Source organism: Caretta caretta, chromosome 5 (genome assembly GCF_965140235.1).
Source record: "Caretta caretta isolate rCarCar2 chromosome 5, rCarCar1.hap1, whole genome shotgun sequence".
Classification (NCBI taxonomy): Eukaryota; Metazoa; Chordata; order Testudines; family Cheloniidae; genus Caretta; species Caretta caretta.
In genome coordinates this window covers 7,169,566-7,193,287 of record NC_134210.1, presented here as the reverse complement: position 1 = coordinate 7,193,287, position 23,722 = coordinate 7,169,566, and the positions used below count along the sequence as shown (strand labels likewise).

Sequence of the window (23,722 nt, the reverse complement as noted above, 5' to 3'; positions counted from 1 at the left end):
CCTGAGTGGTTTTGAAGCAATACACCCAAGAACCGTATAGACAAATCCATAGTGGAAAGTGTGGAGGTGGGCAAAAATTTTCAGATTTGTTGGGGGTGAGAGGCAAAAAATGCAGATTCAATGACACCAACACATTTTGCGACTTTGTGTTGTTTTTCCTGAATTGTTTCAGTTGGAAAAAACCCTACCCCCCCCCAATCTAAACACGTTTTGACATTTTTCCAGTGAAATGTTTCGATTTTTCAGTTCAATGTTTCCTTTATATTTACTTTTAAAGACTCCAAAACATTAAAAAAGATCAAAATCAAAACAAAACATTTCTATGTTGCCAAAACAGAACCTTTTGTTCAACCTCAAACTGTTTTTTCCTTCTTTTCAATTTGCTGAAAAATTTGAAATTTTGTGTGTGTGTTTGCTAGTGAGCTGACACATCTATTATTTGCACAGCGCCAGGTATGTCTGGATTGTAGCTGAATTGGAAAGGGGAATATTAATGAGTCTTTTGAAGGACATGAGAAAGGGACTTGGAGTAATGTCAATTTGGAGACTATAGCAGGCATAAGAGATGTCTTGAATTGAATGACAGAATTGTGGGTGTGTTTATTTGAAGAAGTAAATGTAGAACATCAGTTAGACTAGTGTATTTAATCCTTCTGGGAGTGGCTTTGAAAATGTACCTCTAGGTGTCTGAGTTTTTCCAGGTTGCCAGCTAAAGATGAAAAGAAATCCAAACACACCTACACAATTACACCTGCCTATCAGGCTGCATTATCACAGGCTTCCAGTGGCGTGCACAGATCATGAGATTTTCTCATGGCTTATGTCACCAGCAATGTCCGGTACAAATCTGGCATTTTATCGTACGTTTGGTTCTTGTTACGTCGTACCTAATTAGACAGCAGATCCAAGTATTGAACACGTATTCTTTCACTAGCTATCTGAAATTAAAGCTAATCATAAAGACATTACAGCACATACAGAGATTTCCTTTATTACAGCATTAATGTGACCTTATGTCGTGCACCCCTTCTGATTAGCGTGCAATACCTTGGAGCAAATCAGTTAACACTCATGCATCTACTGAAGTGTCAAAGCAATACCATGCGTCCCCTAAATGATGCACAATAAATATTCCATTCCACCTTTTCCAGCATCTGTCTTCCTTGGTCGGACGCATCCATAAATCGACGTGGGCGCCCTGCTGTTGCAGTGCTGTGATGCCGTAGCACAAATTAGAAGTTCCTTGCCTGATTAAGACCTACGGGTCAGATCCGCAGGTAGTGTAAACTGACATAGCTTCGGTAGCTTCCAGGGCCAGATCAGCTTTAGCTTTTAACCCAGCTTTTAACCCAGCTGGGAAGCTTACATTTGCCATATAATGAACATGTGTGTATGTGTGTGCCTATAATATAAACAGGTTATGATGTTTAAAGTCACATTAAAGCTACAATAAAGAAACTATCTATGTTCCATGATATCTTTTTTTGGAAAGTGCCTGCCACTTTAGGAACACGGTTCTCAGTGGTTTTCAGTGGGGGGTGTGCTGATAAATCCATCGGGTGCGTTCTGATGATCTTTAATTTATGTATGTCCATATATGTTTGTATAGGGGGGTGACTTCCTTACCCGAAAGACCTTTCCAATCAAATAGCCTGATTCTGATGTCTGTCACACCAGTGTAAATCCAGCAATACCCTACTGAAGCCAAGTTAAGCATGTCATAAGAACATAGTGATGGTCACACTGTGTCAGACCAAAGGTCCATCTAGCCCAGTATCCTGTCTTCTGACAGTGGCCAATGCCGGTGCCCCAGAGGGAATGAACAGAACAGAGAATCATCAAATGATCCGTCCCCTGTCGCCCATTCCCAGCTTCTGGCAAAGTGTCCTTAAGTGCTTTGCTCGATTAGGGCCTAAGAAAGGATGTGCATGCTAGAGCCATCTCTTAACTCTTCCCAATATCCATTGTCAGGGCAGGACCATAAATTCAAGGTAGAAATCCGAGCTCTGTGCTGTGTCAGGATCCACCGTTTGCTCCTAAATTTTTCAGAATACATTTATTGTAACGTTGATAGCCGTTTAATCGCTTGGTAAATTTGAGGTTTGCTAGTGACACAGTGGCTGGGATCCCACCCACTAGATTTGGACTGCCCTTCCTTCCTCCTCCTGGAGTAGAACAGTTATAGTATAATTCTGTACCTCAATTATTTATTATTATCTATTTTTCATTATCCCCTTATTTATAATTTAATTCTCTAACCCTGTGATGCAATTCAGAATTTCCATTATAAATTCTGTGAAATACTGGAGATAGATTTGCAGGTAGGGAGAAGTGTTTTATAAAATAAAGTGTATTTTTTTTATTGTTGTTATGAGAGAAAAGAAAACCAGTGACCTCTGGCTTTTTCTTAAGACATTCAGGAATTTTCAGACATGCTGCGTACCCAAAACCTTCCACTGAGCAATCTGAAAAAAGGGCTAAATTTGTATAAGTCCTTTATCTTTGTATGAATTTGTACATACTTCCGCATTTTAGAAACTCCCCTGTGAGATAGGGCATTATTAGCTTCAATTTACAGACGGGGAAACTGAGGCACTAGGGAGCTTGAATGACTTTTCCTCGGTTACATTGAAAGTCTCCGTTTGAACCTGGAATTGAGCTCAGGTCTTCTGAGTCCTAATCTAGTGCACTAATCACCAGACCAATCTCCTTGCATCTTGTCTGTTCCCCAGCAGCTGCCATTGTTCTGGATTTTCTGGGTCTGAGTGCTTTTGCCAATCTGGTCACTTGCTTTGGGTCCAAAATAGGAGCTAAGCACTTTGAAAGTCTGTTCCTCTATTCTCAAGATGTGCCAATGCTCCCAAACTCTAAGGGCATTCAGTTCCAGTTGCGAGTTTATATCCTCTTTCTATATGGACCAAACCAAAATCCCTGAGACTGTGAATTTCACAGCTGGATCCTGTGGGCCTGACTCTTCTCACCCTGGTGCAAATCAGAAGTAAGCCTCCTGAAGCCAATGGAGTTAGACTGGTGAAAACAAAGTGACCACCAGGACTTGATTCTGCTATGGGCTCTAAATGAACAAAAACAACAAAACAGGTCTGAACACTGCATCCTTTGAGATTTGGGTATATTGGTGCCTCTTGCTTGATCATTCCAGATCCTCCTATAAATCTACAGTGGGTAGGCAGGCTTTTCTGCACAGGTCCTATCTGCTTATTTTAAGTGGCCTAATGCACTGTGGTTTGTTTTGTTTTTATAACTGGCTACTAACCCTGGAGGGGTTGGTTGTGCTCTCCTACCAGCTTTTTGAGAACAGAGGGGTGTCCAGCAGCAGGCAGTGGCCCGCAAATTAGCAGTAACCTCTGCCCTATTGTGATTCTCTGGTGGAATACGAAAGGGAGTGGGGGAATGGGAACTGACCACCTGTTTTGGTTTATGAAATGACTCAATTGTGTCTGAAGTTCCGTCTTCACTGCAGAATTAACTGTTGTCCTTAACCCCCTTTTCCACCCATACAACCCTCTCAGCTGACTTTTGTGATTCTTTAAATCCAGGCTGGCTGGCTGGCTCAGTTGGGGGCATGGCTTACAGCCAGGGTTCACTTGGGCTGCTAACCCATCCACTTTGCAGTGAGGACACAGGCTAAATCACTCAGGTGCTGATGGTCCTCTAGTGCCGTCCCACAATTCCCCCCACATGCCCAGGACAGGTAAGTTCTCCTCCAGTGAATTGGGTAAGAATCGTAGAGTGGCTCAGCTGAATGCAGCACAAAGAACCATGGGATGTGCCCCCAGGACTATTAGTGACACACATGGGGGAGCAAGTGCAGCACCAGTGTGGGCCCAGTAACTCAGGTAAGGCTTTGCTCAATCTGGCTTTTCAGATCTGGATGCTGATCACTGCAGAGCAGGCCCCGGTGAAGATGCACCCTGAATGTGGACTCAAAATAGCACTTTTCAAAGCACTTTGCAGTCATGACAGTTTCCCACGATCCCTACTGCGTATGGATGGGAGTCAGTGTGGACAGCTTTCCCTCTGTGCATGCTGCCCCCACACAAAGGCAGTCAGAACCAGTATTCAAACTCAGAGAGCTCCTGGCTCCCAGCCCTACCCTCTGACCATTAGAGAGCCCTTCTCTGAGTCATGGTAACAGATTTATTGCAGCTGTTCACCTTATGTCAGAGAGAGAGTCTTGCAACGGGAGAGCTCATCTTGCCATGAGAGCATAGTGGTCCCTTTGCTGCTTGACTGTCATCACATCCAGAGCTGGCGCAGATGTCGGGGCTGTTCCATTCTGGGAAGTCAGCTGCCGATCTTCATCCAGGCATTCAAACCAAAAAATTAGTCTCCTCTGCAGTGCTAACCCACAGAAGTCAAGCTGGGAAGATCTCTGCCAGCCAGCCTGTTGTCCGGGAGAATGACAGTAAATGCTATAGCGGCCTGCATGGGGGGCCCAGAGATAGAAGGGTGAGGATGGAAAGCAGTATATTGAAGGTGGAGGGTGAGATAAGCAGATCCGTTTGCCTGAGGAAGAGACAGACCTGAGCTCCTCTTGACTTCCCTGCATTTCTGTCTTTTAACTGTGTCTTTCATCCAGCAAGTGCAGGGGTATGGCTGTCCTGCGCTCTTTGCGTTGCAGACCCGTCCAGAAATGTTTAGCATGTGGCACAGACTTACTAAAGGCAGCAAATGTGGAGCTGATGCTGTCACATACTTCTCCTTAAGTCATGATATAAAACACACACTCAGCATTCCTGGGGCTTATCAAACCCCACTGTACATTACAACGTAAAGCAGTGTGTGTGTGTGTTTACTTCATTGTGAGGGGAAAATAGGGAAAAGAAAACACTTTTTTTTTAGAAGGTTGTCAACTGAAATGTATTCAAGAGACGAGTGCATTTCCCAAGAGCTATTTCAGGTGTTTTCTCTCTCCTTTTAGTCAGGCAGAAAGATTTTAATTGTAGTTTCTTTTTCTGTTTAAAGTTGAAATAAGGCGATTTGTTGGCAGACCCAGATCTCTGCTTACATAAGACCTGATAGAGAGGGTCTCCGACAGATCAATAGAATTTAGCAGCGAAGTTCATGGAATGGGTAAGCCCACTCTACGAAGCGCTGATATAAAAGTGCTGTTGGTTATGGCGGAGATTTTCAAAGCCTGTGACATCTCAGCCCGTCGGTCATATTTCCAATATGAAATTTACCAAAATGGGACAACTTTTTTTATGTGGTTTTAAAGAAAAAATCGGAGACATTTTACCTGGGTGATTTCTCTTTTCCTTTTCTAGTTTGTCCAAGGCAGTGGCCTTTGCAGAGGCTTTTTCATAGGTGTGTTACCAACCCAATGGACAGTTGCAATTACCCAGTCTACCATGTAGATATAAACAGTTAAAGACTCTCTTGTGGTGAGGGTATTTAAATTTGGATAGAACAACTCCAGATATAGAGGTGTCTTTACAATCAGCTTTGCAGTGTATACGCTGCAATGCTGGGCCATAATGAGGTGGTCGGGTTCTGATTCATTTGTATCTGAATGATACAGCATGGTCTAGTGGTTATATCAAGGGACTGGCAGTCAGAGACCTGGGTTCTAGTCCCAATTGTGCCACTGGACTGTGGGCAATTTACTCCTCATGCCGCAGCTGACCTGTTCTGTAAAATGATGATAATGTACCAATGTTCACCTTTGTGAAGCACTTAAAGATCTACAGAAGGGCAAAGACCTGTAGAAAGGTGAAGTCTTATTAAAGTCATGGGGGGAATGAGAAATAATGGCTTTTTATAAAGCTATCACCAAGATCCCCTAAGAGGTGGGACTGCTGTGATAAGCACAAACCAAGCTGTTTCACTGGTCAGATTTGTGCAGCAGGCCCATATACCAGCTGAACCAAACCCAGTTGTGGGTGTATTAAGCTAATAAGCAGCTCCTCTCTGAGCTCCCCTGTCCTGTGCTTCCCTGGCTCATACACTAGACACAGGGAGAGAAATAGACTAGCCTCGTGCTTGGGATTTTATGATGGAGCGTAAATCAGGTCTGCCTGTACTTGACCAAGGTTGAAACCCACAGTGCTGCATGGTAATTAGATTTTTAAAAGATTTTTTTCCTCTGGTTTATTTATATAGCAGTAATTACCTCCAGCACACAGTCGGAGTGACTGCTTGTCTTTCATGACCACACTTTTACCCTTTCATTTGACTGTCCTGGGCTTCTGTGGTTAATACAGAGATTCATTCATTATACCCTGGCCCCCATCCCTGCCAGTCCTTGCATAGTCGCAGAGCAGGACTGGGGCATGCCAGCTTCAGAGTGAGTGGAGGTGATAAGCCAGGCTGAGCGCTGGACGTTAGCCCTCGGCACATAGCACCTGGATGGCTCGCCCCCGGCCCTTCTGTGCCCACTCCCTCAGTCTGACCGCAGGGTATAACGACAGGGCCAGCTGCGGGCTTCGTTCGTATCCTCGGCCTGTCTGTGAGGCGCTCAGCTCCCTGCTCCCCTTTTCCACCCTCTTCCTGTCAGCAGGCAGGAGTAATTAGGCAGTGGCATAGCAGCGCCGGGTTCCCCGCCCAACACTCCACATCGGTGCTGGCACCTACGTTTGTGCCTCAGTGTGCCTTGACCGGGCGGAGAAGGTAGAGGTGTGAGGGTGACGAGGGGTGGGCAGTGACTGTTAAAGGCTCAGAGGCTTCGGCTAATGTTTTGATCTTGCTCCCGCTCATCTTGGGACACCTTTCTTGTAACGATCCCCTTGTGCTGAAATGGGCTGCGGTTACTTCAGTCTTACTCTAGTGAGGCCTAAGCATCTTCCCTGTGCCTGCCTTCAACTCTGGCAGTAGCTCCTTAGCTCTGTCCATCTCTTAGATACTTATCTGGCCCCCATCACTGTAGCATCTGAGCACCTCACAACCCCCCGGGATGTAGAGCAGGGCTATTATTCCCATTGTACAGATGGGAAACTGAGGCACAGATAGACTAAGTGACTTGCCCCAGGTCACACGGGAAGTCTGAAGCCAGCAGCACCGCGTCCCAGGCTGTCACCCTCACCATCACTGGCCCATCTTTCCTTCAAGGGTCAGATAAACAAACGTTCGCTTCTGCACACTAGCAGAAACATCAGCTTGTTCTCAGAGGGCAACTGGAACTAGAAGCAGCTGCCGCCCCTTTAAGTATCCCAAGTTCTGGGTGCCTTCCAGTTCATTTGCTCAGCACGGAGAAAGACTGAACCTCTGAACCCCTCAGGTTTGGAATTACTCTGGGGTTTGCAAAAGGATGAGATGTACCATTAAAGGGACAGGCTCAGAGCTGAAATGGAGCAGCATCCGTGGCAGGGAGCAGGGGACCATGTGCAGCAGGAACCGTGGCATGCCCGAGCAGCCAGATGAATAAATAGGCGTCTCCTTGCAGCGAGATTGAGATGAACAAGAGGCATTAAAGCTTCCCCCCCAAAAGCAAACACCATTGGTGAGTCAATAAATGGTGGAGTTCATAAAGTGGCATTTACCTCCGCGGCGCCGGCTGCAATTAATTCCGATCAGGCGTTCACGGACTGTCTCTGTTCAGAGGGGCTTTGGTTCCTTTCGAGCCCCCTGGGGCTTGCTCATCCGCCTCCTGCAGGGCCTCTTTTTGGGACAGCCCAGCCGCGGCTGAACCAGCAGCAACTTGTCAGTGCGTACTGGGATGTGTTCCCATAGACTATACAGAGAGGAGCCACACGCTAGGTCCATCTCCATCTGCTCCTGGCCACTGCATCGGATGTGCAGATAGGGCACACCTATGAAGTCCCTGCTCTCGCCCATTGCAGGTACATCTGTTAGCATTTCTTTCAGACTAATGTCTAAAGCAGAGGTCCCCAAATGTTGGGGCACGCCCCCTAGGGGGGCACAGAGGAAAGTTCAGGGAGGTGCAGCTGGGGCCTGGGCCAGCCCCCACATGGGGCACCACCCAGCTCCTCTCCCACCCCGTGTGCTGGCCCCACTCCTGCCCCCCCACACAATAAGCCACAGCCTAGGCCCCCTTACTCCTGTCTGCATCTCTGACCCTCCCCCCCCTCCCCCGAAGCTGCTGTCCTGCTCCGGGGGTGGGGAGGGCGAGGTAAAAATGTTGCGGGCCACTGGTTTAAGGTAACAAGGTGCTGACATTAGTAAGAGACAGTCCTTGCCATGAAGATATTGCAATGGCCTGACAGAGGAAAGATGGAAGAAAACATGCTTTAGCCTTATTTTGCAGATGGGAAACTGAGGCACTGAGATTGTGATTTGTCTGAGGTCACACAAGGAAGTTTGTGGCAAAGCTGGACAGTCCTCCTGAGTCCCATGCCAGTGTTTTCTCTGCAAGACCATCTTCCCTGCATTCATCTCCTGTATTCAGACTTTTCCCTTGCTCTGTGCTATCCCATTTTTCAAATGTATTAATGTTATTTAAAAGCTGCTGGTGTGGTTAACTCATTTGCCTCCTCCAGCGAAACCAGGATAGGATTCCTCTCTTTCCATTGTGTTTGTAACCTTCAAACACTCATAGGGGACTCTCCCATCTCCACTAAGCAATGTTAACCCAAACAACTTGTGCTTAGTTCTTCTCCTGTCGCTCTCTCCAGCCACCGTATGTTTTATTTCTCATCTCTGAATTCCCTCCACTGTGCTGAACATTATCTGGTACCCAGGTGTCCTGCATGCTCCTTAGTAAGCATGTGTGTATCGCACCCATTATCATCAATGGGGAGTTACCGATGCGTGCAGAGAGGCTAATGTGTATGTGTTATGCAGCCTCCTGCTGGATAGAATCAGAAGTGCTCATGTGTGTCTCCTAGGCCCCGTAGTGTAATAGAGTATGGCGTTTGCTTTTGAAGCAGAAGGCAAGTTCCAACCCCGCTGTTGCTCTGACGTTGCCCAGAGTGCAACAAAATGAGCCCCAGAACACATCATGGATTGGTTTTGGTACTGTTGTTCTGGCAGTGAATTCTGGGCTGCATGCAGTTTGCAGGAGGCAAAGAGTGGGGAGAAGGGTATTTTTTGAATTAAAGTGTTTATTAATGTTCACTGTTAATATAAAGCATCAGAAATGGAAAAAAAAAAAAACCTTAAGATAGCCATGTACAACTTACAGCAGAGCATCTACGTACAGACACTGAATGCATTTACAACAGCCACAGATGGGGATTTTATGTTTCCTTCCCAAATCCATTATAAAGAGATTTCCATGCTGCGTTTATACCATTTTGTCTTAGACCCATGTGCATCTTTTAGTGGTACAGAAACCAGGGTCAATGGCTTTCCCCTCCCAAGCCGTATCCTAAACATCAGAAGCAAACCTCTTCAAGTTCAAAAAGTTTAGGGTGGTTATATTTCTGAGAGTAAGGAAGCATTTTATTTCTCCATTTTCCTAGCCCGCTTCCTGCTTCCAAAGCTTGAGATACCAAAGTACCATGAGAAAAGGCTGTGTGTTATGGGCATCTCTTGAGAGAGGCTCTCCATAACACACCCACTGCCCCATCTCTGGAAGCGTAAGATGAGCCTTCCCGGAGGTTGATTGAAAACCCTGCTTCGTGGATTAACACACAAAGGTCCTAAGTGAATTAAAATGCCGGGTCTGAGTTCTTTCGCTCCTGGCGAGAGATTCCAGAGGACAAAAATAAAAGTTTTTTCATACAGTTCAGCACAATTGGGGCTTCTGCTTTGAACAAGAGACATGAGGCTGAAGGGAAATGGAAGGTTTCCATGAGCAGCTTCTCCTTCCCCATGGAGCTGCGTATTTGATGATCAGATAGCGTCTCTCTGGTCTATGTAGGAGTTAATCGTATGGCTAAAGATTGGGGGGGGAGGGGCTGTGACACTCTTGAGATCAACTTCCAAGGACTGCCCCCCTCCCTTTCAAAAAGCATCCCAAAGAGCGAGTGAGCTCAGGATACTGACAGAACAACAACATGTTCATAAGACAAACCATAGAGGAATATCTGGGGATAGCCTGAAGAGGAAGATATGCCGGGGTTGTGTACACTAGCAGTGGGCTGGACTCGATGACCCAGAAGGTCCCTTCGAGTCCTCTCTTATGTTCCTCAGAAAGCTGGTCTAGTGGTTAAGTCCCTGGACTGAGATGCAGGAGATCAGTTCCTAGCTGTGCCACAGCTTCCCTGAGTGACCTTGGTCAAATCATGTGATCTTTCAGTGCTACCGTTCTCCATGTGTACAGCGGGGCTGTGAACACCCCCCGGTTTCCCATCTGTTGCTCTTCTTCTCTATTGAGATTGCAGGCTCTTGGGAGCAATGTCTGTGCGCGCCTGTGTGTACAGAACCTAACACGATGGGTTGGTGGAGGTCTCTAGGCGCTACCTAATCCCAGCCAGAAATAACTTGCTGCACTCACGCTCGGAGCCCAGCCTGTAGCATCTTTCTAATCGCCATCGTTTCCCCCTCGCTGACTTTCGTTGAAAGGACAACGTCAAGATAAAACATCAACTATTTACTCCCATGCGCACATACAAAAATCCCTCCTGTATTACTTCTAACACCTCGGATGATTAATTTGGACATGATTTCAATCATCTAATTGACTTCTCGCGATTCAGGCTGTTTACATTTGTTCTTGGTCTGCTCTCATCTTGGGCAGTGAGACTTGGGGGCAGGAGAGGGAGCACTTCGGATCATCATTCATTCTCCCTTTGGGCCTCTTCCACTGTTGTGTTTTGTGTCTCCAGCCTTAGAGGACTGCAGGGATTTTTTTTTAAGATGGATTAACAATTTAGGGCCTGACCCTTTAAATGTTACTGACTGAAAGGCTTGCTTCTATGAGTCATGCTATGGAAACCATCCAGCTGTAAGCACTATATTTGGTAGGAAATGTTTGTAGGATTGGGCCCTTAATGCCTCATTGGAATCTCAATTAGGTCAATAAGAAGGCTCCCAAAGTCTTCAATGGGCTTTGAATGCTTTCTGTGTAAGGGCCATATTCTGATCTCCATTCCAGAGTAACTCCTTACTTGAATGCAGTCACTTCAGGTGTTTGCCGGTGCAGCTGAGATCAGAATCTGGCCCTAAATGTCAGAGTTGCAATACTTTACCTACACCTCCTACAAATGCATGCATGAATCCCATGGAGGTCAGTGCAGCCTTTCATTGGCAGTTCCACACAATTTGCTCTGTAGGGTCCCTTCAGAAGAAACCCAGAATAATCCAATGTGGTTTCTGCTCTGCATGGAACCCAAGCATTTTGCCTGCAAGAAGGAGTGTGTCCTGATGTCCCTTCATCAGAGTTCCCGTTGGTGCAGCCTCCTCTAGCATGGTATGCGCCTGTTGTCTGCCTGCCACTCCAGAAATGACTGCAGTACGTGTCTGCTGTTTGCATGTGCACCTGTGAAATGCATGGTGCTATGGGAACCGAAGATTAAGATCCTATTGCTAAATTGCAAACCAAAAATAAATGTTCTTTTCCTGATCTCGTCAGAACAGCTCTGTCTTTGCAAAACCAGAGAAGCTTAAGACCCTGCTTTTCAAAAAATGACTAATGATTTTGGATTCCCAACCGGAGCCATTTTAAAGTGCAGAGCACCCATGCACTGAAAACCAGGCTCTATTATGGCATCTCAGATCGAGGACCCAGAACTAATGGTCACTGAGAGAACCTTAGTCTGGGTTTGAAGACTGAACTCCTTGCATTTTCTTTCAAAACTCACCCTAGTATCAGTGATGCTACCTCGTGGGGCTTTGAAGAAACAGAGGGGTGGAGCTTCTTCAGCTGGATTAGGGAGAGAAGGCAGTGGGGTGCATTTGCTCTCCTGGAGGTGCTAGGAGAGATTGTGATTATGCCTAGTCCTTGCCAGAAAGGAGATTCCTCCTTGCAGTCTCCCATCTGCCACATGTAGGGACATCTCACAATCTAGTCCTTAATCACAATATATTTCACTTACAGTCATTGTGATTGAAACAGTTACAGCTTCACCCTCTGTCCTAAGGAATGTTGATATTCATGCTATTCTCTGTACTTTACCCAGAGAACATGACTGTGATTTTAACGGCTTGCAAATGGTTAATGGAATGATTTTAATGCGTGACCAGCGAACATGCCTCCGTTTATCTGGAGAGGTCAGTATTGTTCCTAGAAGTGGGCAGCATAATCCCCATTTTACAAAACTTGTCCAAGACACCATTCAGTGAATCAGTGGCAGAAGTGGGGTTAGAATCCAGGCCACCAGATTACTAGCCATGTGACCCAACCACTAGACAGGAAAGTAAACACTGGTTCAGTGCATGAGGAGGTCCGGTGCAAGCAGCAGAAGATTTGGGACCAGTAGACCTACGTTCAATTCCTATCTTTGCCACTGATCCGCTGTGTGACTTCAAGCAAATCGCTTAACTTCTCCATGCCTCAGTTTCTCCATCTGTAAAATGGACATAATCATGCTTTTAACCAATTTTTTGTAGTGTGCTTTGAGATTTACCCACTGAAAGCACTACAGACAAGCTAAGTCTCCCCATTTGTGAGGACAGGGTAGGATAAGTAAAATAGTGTTTATTTTCCCAATTCTTTTTATATAACCCACGTCTGATCCAATTTGACTTGTGATATCCCAAACAACCTTCTGGATGCAGAGCCACTGTGTTTCGGTGGCCTGGAGTTCATGGTTTCCAAAGGGAAGGGTATTGGGAAAATATCTTTATAAAAATTAATCTTTGCTGAACTGTTTAATAAAATGGAGAGCTACCTTCTCCCCCACGATTAATATTTGGGGTGAAGGGAGCAAGAGCATAATACTGGGCAAGGAGAAAGCAGAGAGTTAAAAATGCAGTCAGCAAATGGTGGGAACAGCCCACCGAAGAGTTAAGTGACAGAGCCTTATTCACTCATATGAATTAATAATTGATTCAGTAACAAATCACTAATGTTGCAGTAGTCATGGTGAATAAGATAATAAATGTGTCCTGTCCAGGGAATGCAATGTTGTTAGAATTCAGCTGAAATTATTCATAAATGTGCTACTTTTCCTCATCTCCAACTACTGCTAGTTTAGCTTTTCTGTTTAATCTTCCTAAGCTGTCACATTAGATGGTGGAGCCAGTCACATTCATATACAGTGGAATATTAAGGGGAACTGCGGAGACATTATGTCAAATTTCAATAGATAATAGACACAAATTGGGAAACAAAGTGCCTCCATCCCTTCTCCCACTTCCCTTCTGGCTTAAGTAAAACCTACACACACACACACACACACACACACACTGTCTTAAAAATCCTTCAGATATGATCTACCTCGTGGAATGTCCGATCCCTTTTGGTACCCCTGTTCACACACAAGGCTTGATGGAAAGGCCATTAAACTCAATGTGGGAGTGTTTCTATTGACTTCAGTAGACTTTGGATCAGACCTACAGACCAGAATCAATGGGAGTCTTTCCGGTGTCTTCAATAGTTGTTGAATCAAGTCTATAGAGTGAAATTGACCCATGTGCAGAGGGGCCAACACAAATCCTATGCACCATTGTAAACCCTGAGGTTCGCCAAGGGAAACATGGATGCTAGACGGGAGGGCAGTATCTATGAGGAAAAGCAAGAGCAGAAGTCTGCGAAAAGTGTAGGTTGTATAGGCAGAGAATTATTGAACAGCCGGTCACTAAACACTAGAGAGGGCCAGAGGAAGATAGTGGATTGTTGGAAAGTATAGAAAAGTATTGAAAGCCTGGGATACCAGGGAAATACTGGGTACTAAAATGTCATTAATCTATCAGAGAAAAGCATCACAAGAACTAGTGGCTTTAATAGTAAAGGCGATTAACCATTGGAACAAATTACCAAAGTAAGTGGTGGAGTTTCCATCTCTGTGTCTTCAGACCAATCCTGGATGTGCTTCTGGGAGATATACTTTAGCCAAACACAGGTTATTGGGTAACTGGTGAAATTCTATGGCCTGGGTTATGCAGGAGATCAGACTAGATGATCTAATGGTCCCTTTTGGCCTTAAAATCTCAGATTAAGGTGACTGAGGAACAATAGTGGATGAAAGCAGAATTGAAAAGGGCTGGTGAAAGTCGGAAAGCAGTCAGAAGAGCCATAGGGATTAAACAGAGTCCGTGGGGAAGCCAAGAAAGAATCAAGGGCAAGTGAAAAATGGTGGGTTAGAAACCAAGAGGGCAGGTGGATTACCTGAGGCAAAGGTAGAATGAAAGGAAGCTGCTTCAGCCTGGACTTCTAAGGAAGAAGGATACTGAGCTGGGGAAGCAACATACCTCCTCTGTCTAGGGTTGGATTGAGAAGGTTGAAGGGGCTGAGGGCTTTCTCACCCTGATCCAGACTGTAGCCTAATTCTAGAGGTGTGGGCCCACACACACACTTGCAGTATTCAATAGAGGACTCATTACAAACAGGGGATGTCACGCTGAGAGGGGGGAGTGCATGCATTTATACCAGGATTGAGGGCTTTTGCAGTCCTCCCCAACTCTCTAGTCTTAGAAATATACATAGTTTGCACTGCCATAGTGATTTCCTCCAAGGATCTCAAAGCCCTTTACAAACATGGTGCACGGTGTTCCCATGATGTACCTAGGGACTCACCTCACCCACCCACTGAAATGCAGCCTTCTCTGGGATGGAACACTGCAGCTACTCAACAGCCTGCAGTCCAATATTTAAGGCTAGGAAGTGGAGGAGACCTCTGCAGCCAATTGAAACTGCAGGGAGAGTTTAGCCAAGTACGTAATTTCCTGAGCTGGAATTTGGCCAAGACAACATTGTCATGCCTTCATTCTTAAGAAAGGAGCCATGGGGTCTGCAGTGGTCACAAGGGATCGGGACCTTGGCTTTCTCTCCTATCCTGAAGGTCCTGATGTCTGGAATGTGACATCTAAGGCCTGGTGGCGTGAAGAAGAACAGCACCTCTGTAATCAGAGCAGAGACGCATGCCGTCCCTACCTCCATCTGAATAACCCACTCAACTTGCTGGGGAGAGCAATTGGATGGCATGTTTCTCTGATGGGCAGTGATGTCAGGTTGCTTCCACATGGCAAGGCACGTGCAGTGGGGTTGCCTTAATCTGCTCCTCCTAAAGGCTCTGTCTTTACTCACACTCCACTGCATGCTTCTTCGCAGTGTAAATGAAACGCACCTCCCTTGGACATTTCAGAATCAGGAGGTTGGGGAAAAGAAAAATACAGCATGTTGGAGACCACACTCCTTCCCCTCCCCTGCCCCTTTTATTATTTGGCAATGGTCATTCTCTGCTGATGAGGACGCAAGGTCCCTTTAAGTGATATCCTGAGCACTTCTTCGTATAAGGAAGGGAACAGATAAAGTGGAAGTTAAATGGGAGAAAAGTGCATGGATGGAGCCTTGGGCTGGTCATCTGGCACTGTCCACTCCTCCTGGGTCTCCACCGCCCTGCTCCCACTTTCTCCCCATACGCACATACTCTTCTTTTAGTCTCAGTAAGTTATTAAAAACGTGGCCATCACTGGCTCCCAGGGTCAATATGTTGTTTTTAAATTTAAACATGAATTTCCATTTCATTGAGCCTTCAGGCCTAATGAAATGTGCTTTGACAGGAGCAGCTAGCTGGAAAAGGCATGATTGAGGAGCGAGCCAATAATATTAACGCACAGCAGAGTGTGCACCCAGAACGCCGGAGCCACGAGCCTTGATTCGCTCCTATCCGGGGATCTGGCTCCAGCAGGCAAGGGTTTGTGCTGCAGGCCCTGCAGTGAAATGTCAAATGCATTTAACCATCTGTGAGCTCTTCTAGGCCTTGCCCAGCGCGGAGCAGCTACAAGAAATGCCTCTGGATCGGGATGGGGAAAGGAGACCGGTTCTGCCCAGCTTACAGGGGTGTTCTGAGGCTAGATGCATTACTGGTTTGGAGGTGATCTGATCCTATGGCTGTGGGGCCTATAAAAATATCTAGATCAGTGGTTCTCAACCTGTGGTCCACGCCCCCCTGGGGGTCTGCAGACTACCTCTGCAAAAGACTTAGACTGAAAATGGACGCAACAGAATTCAACTACATTTACAGACAATAGATTTCCAAAGGGATCTGCACCTCCATTCAAAAATGTTTTGGGGTCTACTGATCTAGATAATAATAATAATAGTACCCAGCTCTTATCTAGCACTTTGCCTGCTAGGTGAAGAATCTGTGCCCCAGTCTAGTAGGGGGCTCCAAATCAGCTGAAAGGCTGCAGCAAACAGCCGACCAGCAGGGCTCTGAATGGGATTTTGAAAAGTATATGAGGGCACAAGCGACTCAGGCGAGTTCAACCTGAAGTGTTGTATATGTTGGAGAGCATCATGGAGATGCAGACTGAGACTGGCTAAACCAGGGGCTTGAAATCCCTTCTGGAAGGATCTATCCTCTCCTCAGGTCTAAGGTGTTACGAAGTGGCCCGTGTTTCTCAGACTTTGCAGCTGAAAGACACTGCCATGATACTGCCAGAGGGATTTCAGGAGGTGCACAGATAATTGCTTGCAAGTTGAGAGGTCTGTCCACATTAGGGCCGGTTGGACGTTTTCTGTTAAAACTGATTTTGGATGGAAAATTGAGGTTCCAACAACATGAATGTGTTTGAAGGAAGTGCTTGTTTGCTGCAGAAAATACTAATTTATTATCAAAACTCAAAAAGAAAGATTGGGTGAAAATCAAACATTTGCAATTTGTGTGCCAAAAAGGTTTGGATTTGAAAAAAATAGTCGAAAAGTTCCAGGGGAAAATGTCAATGAAAACCATTCAATTTTCACTTTTTTTTGAGGGGGGGGAATTACAACAACCTGTACTCCAAACCTCCTGAGGCTGCAAGGCCTGTAGAAAATGACTCTCTCATGCCATTTGTGTTTTTTCTTGGGGGAGAGGGATAGCTCAGTGGTTTGAGCATTGGCCTGCTAAACCCAGGGTTGTGAGTTTAATCCTTGAGGGGGCCATTTAGGGATCTGTGGCAAAAATTGGGGATTGGTTCTGCTTTGAGCAGGGGTTTGGACTGGATGACCTCCTGAGGTCCCTTCCAATCTTGATATTTTATGATTCTATGCTTCTGGTTGGGCCAGGACTTTAATACGAGAATAGCCTTCCTCACGGTATTTCAGTGCTTTTGCTCCAGGCTGGAATCCTGAAGGGCAAATTCAACCTAATATTAAAATTGAAAACTACATCAGAATGATAGTGACCGGCAAAGAGTGTTGAACATTCAGCACTTTTGAAATGGGCTAGTTATGGAGATAGGCAAAGCTTTTGGGGGATCCCTGGGAATTTTTTTCCTGGAACTGTTTGCTCTTGGTCTCGATCCAGCAAGCACTCAATCACATGAGTAACATCACCCATGTGAGTAACCTCTTTGAACTCAATGAGACTATCGTGAAGCATGTGCAGAAGTGCTTGTGGGAGCCAGCTATTCTTCTGAGCTGTAGCCTGGTGTTTGGGACCACAGCTTGTAGCATATTGTACTGATGAAGCTGCCTGTCGTGTCAGGAGACTGGACTCTATGATCTTCCAGTCATGTGTTGCTATGTTTTGTGAGCTAGGGGATTCAATGCTAGTACTGCTTAATTTTTAGAGTAAAGATCATAAACTGGTAGAGTAGAGCGGCCCTGTTCTGTTATATCCCATTCAAGTTCCTCTCTCACACCCATAAGGGAGCCCCTACAGACTTCGTTGTGCACCCCTGGACTTTAAAATGTGACACAGCGCTTTCAGATTCCAAACAACCACCCCGCAGTGCTTTTTCCACACCTTCCCTCCGAGGTTCTCCAGAGCACTTTTATAGCTATGAAGTAATTAAGCCTGACAGCTCCTCTGTGAAGGCCACATATTCAGCATTGCTGACTCATGATTTGTTCACAAGTCTGGTGATATTTGATGTTTTCCTTAAAGTTCCAACCCCTGGAATTTTGTGATTTATTTAAAACAAACAAACAAAGTTTCTAGCCTTCACAATTGCAAAGCTGACTAAAAATGTGAACCTGCAAGGTTCAAAAGCCGGAAGGCAACTAAAAGGAACCTAAGACAATATTAAAAGTTTCACGATTTTTCAGCCAATCTTGTCATTTTTGGGGGGTGGCTGGCTCAAGATGTGTAAATGCTTGAGGTTGAGAGGGCTAGGGATTTTAATTTCCATTTTACACCAGAGAGGCCCCGATGGTAAAGAATTTGCCCAAGCTCATTCCAACCATCAGTGGTAGAGTCAGGAATTTCACAGATACTAAGGTCAGAAGGGACAATTATGATCACCTAGTCCGACCCCCTGCACAATGCAGGCCACAGAATTTCACCCACCCACTCCTGCGAAAAACCTCTCACCTATGTCTGAGCTATTGAAGTCCTCAAATCGTGGTTTAAAGACTTCAAGGAGCAGAGAATCCTCCAGCAAGTGACCCGTGCCCCATGCTACAGAGGAAGGCGAAAAACCTCCAGGGCCTCTTGCAATCTGCCCTGGAGGAAAATTCCTTCCCGACCCCAGATATGGCAATCAGCTAAACCCTGAGCATATGGGCAAGTTTCACCAACCAGATACTACAGAAAATTCTTTTCTGGGTAACTCAGATCCCACCCCATCTAATATCCCATCACAGGCCATTGGGCCTATTTACCATGAATATTTAATTACCAGGTGTCCAAGCTCCCAGTTCCTTGTTTTATCTGCTAGACAACTTGCCCTTCCAATGAAGAGGCGTGAGCCAGGCATCATGGTGGGGTTGCAGGGGTTCGCTGCTTTCACATGTAGATCATTTTCCAGAAGCTCGGTTTCATGAGTCAGCATTTCTGAGGGCAATAACTTACAGTAATAAACAGCGCGCGAACGCTGAGTTTGCTCAGGTAAATTTGGTTCTAAAGTGAGTGATGTGCTTTGTGGTAATCAGGTACAGTTGTGATTTGAACGCTTTAAACCCTGTGAAATATGTTCTCTGTCCGTTGGGGCTGGCTTGATTGTTTCCTCCCGTAGCTTTAGCTGTCTTTAAAAACAGGATCCTTTATGGGGCGTTCTATATTGTCACTACAGAAAAGCGAATAGCGAATGTGGTGGGGGGCGAACACAATTCTCCCCGGTTTATTGATTTTGGGGAATTGCAAAGGGAAGCTTAGAGATCTGTGTGTGTAGAGGGTGTGGGGAAATCGGACTGAAGTACATCATGGCCACGCACAGGTTTTTCCAGAGTGCTTTTCTGTTCAGCAGAATCTTGGAAAGAATCAAACTTTTTCATGTTCCCTGCGAATTGGAGGCTTAGATCTCTGACCTTTTAAAAATCCATTTAGAGTCTCATCTTTCAGAGATTTAAACAAAAGATTTTGACCTCGAGGGCTCTCCTTTTACACTTGATGAGAACGAAAGGATAGGAAAGAGGGTACAGCAGAAAGAAAGGAGACATAAATTGAATGGCTGAAATCTGACGGTAATTTTCCAGGCAGGAGTGGGAAGAAGCAGCCTGAAAGGATATGTGCATTGTGTCTTTAAATGAGTAGTGAGAAGTCGGGCTGGGAAAGATGCTAGGGAGAGACAGACTAGCGTTAGAGATAATGCTGTTTTCCTCACTCAAATAAAACTGCTTGTTCAGTGGTAGAGGAAAGGGATTCTTCCTGTTTTTCCTTCCCATTGGCCCCCTAGCCAGCTTCTTGCGTGCATTTTGAATACATTCAATAGGAATGCTACCCTAATAGCTTTTAGAGGGGCGAGTCCTGCAAGACGCTGGTTGCTACCATCTTCCACAAAGTGCCATGCCGTTCTTCACCTCTGAGGCCCTATAGCAAAGTGATTTCCTGTCTACAATGTTAGAGGTGGCTGCAAACGAGTATTTTGACCCCCCGCAAAAAACCACCTTTTTAACCAGATGGAAATCATCGCAACAAAATATTTCGTTTTATCTAAATGTTTTGGGATTTCAGCAAAAACCCGGACATCAAACTTGGGGGCAGGGGGCATGGGTAGCTGACAACCCCAAAATCTTGGGAAAATCAAAAAAATGGTGTGGGGAAAAAATGTTTTCTTTGAAATTATTCATGAGAAATCAGTACATTTCCGTACTGGCTCTGAGTGGAGTTTCACTATAACAAAGAGAGGGGATAATAGGAATCCCCTCAGCCCAGGAATGGTGACAGGCCCTTTCTTTTGGTGGGAGGAAGCAAAAACAGCTGTAATTAATGGAAGGAACATCTGTCAAGCCAGACTGCCCCTATGAGAAACAGTCATTGCAAGCTGGAGAGCTCAGGATTCTCTACTGCCCCTCTTCCTCTGCTCAGCTAGACATTAAGTGATGTGCCCAAGGCCAGAGGGGAAGCCAGTGGCTTACCAGATTGGAAGTCAGAGGTTCTTGCCTCTCAGCCTCTTGTTATCTCGTGTGACCAACATTTTTCCAACCTCAATAAACACTAGGGTTGAGTCACATCTGGGGAGGAGGTCTGGGGAGAGAGGGAGATCCTTCTGAATGTAAAAGCACGCTCTCCACCCTTAATCTGAGCCCTTCTTTGAGCCAGTGGAGTACGTAGCCTGCACTATACCTCAGAAAAAGACCGACTCCCAGAATCGAGCCGCTTACAGTTCAAAGGCCCTCGTCATGATGTGCACAGATGCTGTCGGGGATGCATCAGAGGAGATGGGGCTCTGCAATGGTTTTGGAGTAGGTAAGGGTGAGAGTGTGGCGCATAAGCAGGAAGGTGTTCTGAGTGACACAGTAAAAGTCATGAGGTTTGGTGGCAAAAGGCATGGTCAGGAGAGAAGCCTGGACTGAGGGTGGGTTGGAGGAGGTGGTGAGAGGTGTAGGCTGGGAGAAGCTTATGTTGAGCTTTGCAAGTGGAGAGCAGAACGTTGAATGCGGCGGGGAAGCTATACATGATCACAAACCATCCCCTCTTTGCAGAGGGTAAAAACAACATAACAGCGCACTTCAAAGCCTTGATAAGCTTTCCTCTTGGCCCCTTCCCTTCCTTGTGGTGTGATTTGAAAAGCTGTGTATCCCCGTGCAGTGTAGGCTCCAAATAATAGCTCAAGTGTGTGAAGAAAGGAGCAGATTTCACACGTAAGAAAAGCAGGACAACATTCCATCTGGGAGGCAGGGATGCGTGTCCCTGAAGGATCTGCAGAGGTGTGTTTAAAACAAAAATAACAAGGGAGGTTAAAGGAAAGCTGATTAGATATAAGGGGCCAGATCCTCATCTGGTGTAATCAAGCATAACACCATTGAAGTCACTGGAGTGATGCTGGGTTATATACATCTGAAAATCTATCCCAACGGTTTATATGACCTTCCCCTGGTGAAATTAAGGCCAGATGCAGTCTGAATAGCCAGCAGAATCACCGAGAGCTAGATATTCTGTTAGAAAACTTTGCATTTCTATAATACTATCCATCTGAAGATCTCAAAGCACTTTATAAATATTAAGCCTGCAACCTTTTAAGGGAGGCAAGCACCAACTCAATGGGAATTGGGAGTCTAACTCCTTTAGGCTCCCTTAAAAATGTCAACTTTAATGTATTAAACCTCAACACGCTTCCAGGGGGCAAGTAAGTATTATTCTCCCCACCATACAGATGGGCAGACTGAGCTACAGAAGGATGATGAGACTTGTCCCAAGATCACATAGGAACTCTGTTGCAGAGCTGAGCTTTTGTCTTTGGACACCTGATTGTGTCTTTTAACCGCTATGTCGTCCCTCTCTCTGCTACTGTGTGGGATAGTCTCCTAAAAGAAGCGATGGAAACCACAGTCGGGGGTATGCACAACTAGATTGTACAAGATAATGGTGGGATCCGATGGTGGGGGATACCCAGGATTGGTGGAGACAGGCTGGAGGACCAAATACATCTTTTGTGTGTGTCTTTGCCATGATAGAATCCCTATGAATTATAGAATATACCGATATACAGAATTATGTAAGTAGATATGCAGATCCCATGGTGATTGGGTGGCTGATGAATACAGTTGTCACTGTCCCCAGAACCATCTGTGACCCTGGAGTTTGTGAGCTTGTCAGCTGCCATTTTATTGCTATTTTCAAGCAAGCTAAGTTCAGTCTGGTGACGTAGTTTGGGACATAGGAGGGGCACTGTGATTTAGTGCATAGAGCACTGGACAGAGACTTGGGAGACCCAGGTTCTACTTCCAGTTCTGCTACTGACCTTGGGAAAATCATGTAAATGCTCCATGCCTCAGTTTTCCCATCTGTACAGTGGTGATCATGATACTGACCACCTTTGTTTCAAGCTCTATGAGATCTGATTTGGAAGCATGAGAGAGGCAGCCAGGTTTTGACACGCTTGTTGTACGTGTTCAGAAGACTCCTTTAACCCGTGCTCCTGAATCAGTGTGACTGCAGCTAGTTTCTTCTGCAGGAGACAGGCGGTTGTGTCAGAAGGAGAAAGTCCTGCCATTTCTCCCTCCATCTGCTCTCCTGAGTCCCCCCACCCCATTGATCCTATTATATCAAAGGATGCACAAGGCATAGGCATGGTCCTACCAAGGGCCGTTCAGTGCTGCCCCCAGATGAGGCTGGAGGCTGGTGGAGAGCAGCGCGTTTCCTTCTCCTGACCCCAGCCTCACTCACCAGAAAAACTCCTCCTGCACATCAGCTTGTTCTCCGGCTAGCCCTCCCAGCAGGCCCGTGGACTGCAAGATATTTTCATAGCAATGCTCTTCATAGAAGATTAGGGTTGGAAGAGACCTCAGGAGGTCATCTAGTTCAATCCCCTGCTCAAAGCAGGACCAACACCAACTAAATCATCCCAGCCAGGGCTTTGTCAAGCTGGGCCTTAAAAACCTCTAAGGGTGGAGATTCCACCACCTCCCTAGGTAACCCATTCCAGTGCTTCACTCCCCTCCTAGTGAAATAGTGTTTCCTCATATCAACCTAGAACTCCCCTACTGCAACTTGAGACCATTGCTCCTTCTTCTGTCATCTGCCGCCACTGGTGGAAAGTGAGCCAATAGGCTCAGACCCCCGTGTTCAAAAAGGGAGCTTGTCATAAGCACGAAATGAAAGCAGACACCAGCTTCTTGTATCGATTTATTTTCATTTCAGAGGGTTCCCTCTCCCCCCTTTTCTTTTGGCTGAATAGAAGGTTTTGAGCAATCTGTTAGTGATCGTTGCTAGCACCCACAGCGCAGACTGCCTGCTCAAATCCCTGAGCGGTACCACCACTGTTCTTTATCACCTGCCTCCTGGTTTATTCCAGGAAGGGGTCTGCTGCTGTTGAGCTTGGGGTGCTGTTTGTTTTCCGGGCCAGGGGCAGGGGAGGAAGCTCAGTCAAGCTGTTTGCTCAAGATTTGGAAGAAGAAAGAGCAAGACAACTCCTCTTCCTCTCCTTTCCCCCCAGTCTTCACCCTGCCGGCGTTTATTCTCTGTCTGTGCCTGTCTGTCTGTTTTCTCGCTGTAAATGTCAGCCCACCATCCTGGGTGATGAGAGAGGAGTAGGGGATACATGGAGAATGGATACTCACCCCACTCTGATGCTCCTATGTTTGTCTCTCAAGGGATGCAGGTTCCCAGAGGCTGCTCCTAATGATGTAGGCCTACTGGAAAGGAGCCCTTTAGCAAGGGCTGTTTGAGTCTCCTGGTCCTGGTCACTCCACTGGGAATGCCATCCCTGCAAGCGTAGGGCCCTCTGGGTAATGCAAAGATGAGGTGGCACAATGGGCAGTGTAATGTAACATGCTGGTAAAATGTGTCATATCACCCTCTAGTGGTTGAGCCACATAGAGGATAACAGCCTATTACCACTACCCTCTAGTGGGGTTTGCCTGTGGCTCAAATGGCAGAGGTCTGGGCTT

The 23,722-nt window shown here is 46.0% G+C and overlaps 1 protein-coding gene across 11 annotated transcripts in view; it reads left to right on the top strand.

Annotated features, from left to right (window-relative positions):
• Positions 1 to 23,722, top strand: part of CELF4 (CUGBP Elav-like family member 4) — an 888,518-nt gene that overhangs the window by 185,422 nt on the left and 679,374 nt on the right. The gene's annotated exons all lie outside the window — the stretch shown is intronic.